Below are 3,569 nucleotides of genomic sequence, written 5' to 3' on the forward strand. Positions count from 1 at the left end.
AACATTGTATTTGTTCGATACTCTTAAGATACATTTTTAAGCTTGAGTGCCACATTCTTCTGCCCCTTCCCAGAGGCACTTATTTTCTTCAAATGTGTCCTTCCTGTGTTGCTTCAGTCTCTAACACACAAACAATTGTTTTACAACTTCATTTTAGGCCTGGCATGATGGTGCAACCCCTTAGTCTGCCAACTAGAGAGGCACAGGCATGTAGATTTCTGTGCATTAATAAAGGCTAGTACAGGTCTACCTGGTCAACTCCAGGAGAACCAGGGCTACAAAATGAGACCCTGTCTCAAAAAAAAAAAAAAAAAAAAAAAAAGGTCATTTTAAAGCCTACTGCTATAATTGAATTCTGTGCTGGAAATGGTCTTAAATAAAAAATACCAGACTGGCGAGATAGTTCAGCGGGTAAGAGCATTGACTGCTCTCAGAAGGTCCTGAGTTCGGATCCCAGCAACCATATGGTGGCTCACAGCCACCCATAAGATCTGATGCCCTCTTCTGGTACATCTGAAGACAGCAATCAGGGATGGAGCAAGCAGGTTTGATTGGATCAAGCAGAGGTCCTAAAATCAACTTCCAACAACCACATGAAGGCCCACAACCATCTGTACAGCTACAGTGTACTCATATACATAAAATAAATAAATCTTTAAAAATTTAAAAAATAAATAAAAAATAAAAAAATTAAAAATACCTATGATCTTTCTCACTTAATGGTATTCTGTTTCATGAATTTAAAAAATGATTTACCCTTTTTGTTGTGATTTTGGTCTGGGTTTTTCTGCCACAGTACACATATAGAAGATAATTTGTGGGAATTAGTTCTCTCCTGGCAACATGTGGATACAGGGAATGAATAAAGTTTAAGGCCTAGCAACAAGTGTAGTTTCCTATTGAGGGTCTCCAGGACCCAAGGATATCCATTGCTGGGTTTTTTATTTTAAGTTCTTTTTAACATTGGTACCTGTACACGTCTCAGTTATTACTCATCTGATTAGAGTTACCATTTTATTTTTTGTTTGTTTCGTTTCTGTTTCAAGTATATATCCAGTTCCTACCCCTAATTTAACTTTTTGAAATCCTGCATGATGAACTTAATATTTGAGGATTAATTAATATCTTCTAACAATCACCTAATTCCCATAAACTATTCCAGAAATTTTTCTTTTCTCTCTTCTTTTCTTTTTTTAAAGATTTATTTATTTATTATATGTAAGTACACTGTAGGTGTCTTCAGACACTCCTGAAGAGGGAGTCAGATCTCTTGTTATGGATGGCTGTGAGCCACCATGTGGTTGCTGGGATTTGAGCTCAGGACCTTCGGAAAAGCAGTCGGTGCTCTTACTCGCTGAGCCATCTCTTCAGCCCCTTTTCTCTCTTATTAATGATTTTTATTTCACTGAAAAACCATGTGACCCAGGCTGACCGTGAACTCACAGTCCTATTGCCTCAATGTTCCCAGGGCTGGGATTGTAGATGTGGGCCATTTAAACGTATTAACTAATGCATTAAACACTGAAAAAAACTTTACTAGGCAGTACCCAGTATGATCCCTTTTGCAAAAAGAACATTGATGTCTAAGAACTCCCAACTATCGATGTATATTTGATACATGAAGTTGATAGTTGTCAATGAAAGTAATTTCCTACTTCTAACAGCAATATAAAGTTCCATTTTGGCTAAATAAAATGTCTACCAGTGAGGATCAAAAGGTAAAACATAGGGAATGTGGAATGGGAGTGGCCAAAATGTGAGAAACATTGGCTTAGTTCAAGGTTGTCAATAATCAACATGAAGTTAAAGCCTTTTCATTAACAGTTGGCACTGTACATCTTTATTTTAGGATGCAACCTTCTATCTAGGTAAAATAGTGGTTTCGCTTTGCTTAGAGTTGTATTTCTTTAAACTCTGGACTAGTCTGATAACAGGGACCCGCTTTGTTCTTGTCAATGCCTGGTGCCAATGTTTGTGTTTCCGATTTATTTGCACTCTGTTCTTTAGGGGATGTGACCTTTGTCCTCCTTTTGGAGACAAGTAAAAACCTGACCTAATGGTTTTCTCTTCTGCTTTAAAACTCAACCCCCAGCTGACAGAACTGATATCAAGGTTCCAATCTGGTCAAATCCTGGGGCGAGGATAACAGTTTAGTGGTAAAACACATGCACCGGGTTCAGGGTTCCATTCTAGCAGTGAGGAAAGAGACTGGGCTGGGAAGGGGCCTCTTACGGTTCTCGATAAAGGCCTGAAGGAATAAGTACATACCATGTAGCTCTGATGGTTAAGAGGAGGTTTTTCTTTGGGGTTTTGTTGTTTTGTTTTGGTTTTTTTGAAGATTGTAAGAAATAACCATTAAAAAAAAAGGTGTATATATAGGCAAATTCTGTAGAAAATTTATAAGACAGAACTATAAAATTCTCCTGTGAATTAGAGGAAATTCTGAAAAATAAGAAAAACAGTATGGATGTGTTCATAAGATTAGCAGTCTGGCAGAGTAAACATCAAATAAAATAGAGTGGGGATAAATCTTTTGTCTTAATTGCGGCTTTACTGCTGTGAACAGACACCATGAGCAAGGCAAGTCTTATAAAGGACAACGTTTAATTGGGGCTGGCTTACAGGTTCAGAGGTTCTGTCCATTATCATCAAGGCAGGAGCATGGCAGCATCCAGGCAGGCATGGTGCAGGAGGAGCTGAGAGTGCTACATCTTCATCTGAAAGCTGCCCGCAGAAGACTAGCTTCCAGGCAGCTAGGATGAGGGTCTTAAAGCCCGCACCCACAGTGACACACCTACTCCAACAAGGCTACACCTCCTAATAGTGCCACTCCCTGGACCAAGCACATACAAACCATCACACCTTGAAACCAGTAATTTCAAGAAAGGGTCATTGGAGCTGGAGAGATGGCTCAGTGGTTAAGAGCACATGCTGCTCTTGCAAAGGACCCAGTTTGATTCCCAGCACCTGTGCAGTGGCTCACAATCACCCGAGGTTCTGGCTCCAGGGGATCCTACGCCATCTTCAGGATTCTGAAGGTACATGTGTTGACATAAGCATGCTCCCTCACACATATACACATAGTTTTATAGTACAGGCACATCGTTTTTTTAAGAAGAGACGTGAATGCCAGCAATCCAGCAAATATGAGCTAACCAGAGCCAAGTATGTTAACAAGAAATGTTGGAACACCAGGGGCAAAGATCCAGAGACCCTCATCACTCCACACCACATACCAAAACTCCATCAAGATTTCAGAACAGTGGTAACGCTGGGAAAACAGAAATATGACCATGAAGCTGGAGCTACAAGACAAAAACACAGACGGGTCTTAAGAAGCATATAAAGCTGAGGAAGAAGAAGTCAGTTATGAGACACAACATGGCTGAAGAGATAGCTCATGGGAACTAGAATGCTTGCTTAGCGTGCCCAAGGCCTGGCTCAGCAGACTACCAGAAAGCTGGTAGTATTTTCTTTCTTGGACTCTGTGAAAGGCACACACCATGCAGGAAACTATTGCACTGTACATTTATTCTTAAGTACTTTTACTTTCTTTTTTTTTTTTTTTT

The sequence above is a fragment of the Mastomys coucha genome, unplaced genomic scaffold (genome assembly GCF_008632895.1).
Source record: "Mastomys coucha isolate ucsf_1 unplaced genomic scaffold, UCSF_Mcou_1 pScaffold1, whole genome shotgun sequence".
NCBI lineage: Eukaryota > Metazoa > Chordata > Mammalia > Rodentia > Muridae > Mastomys > Mastomys coucha.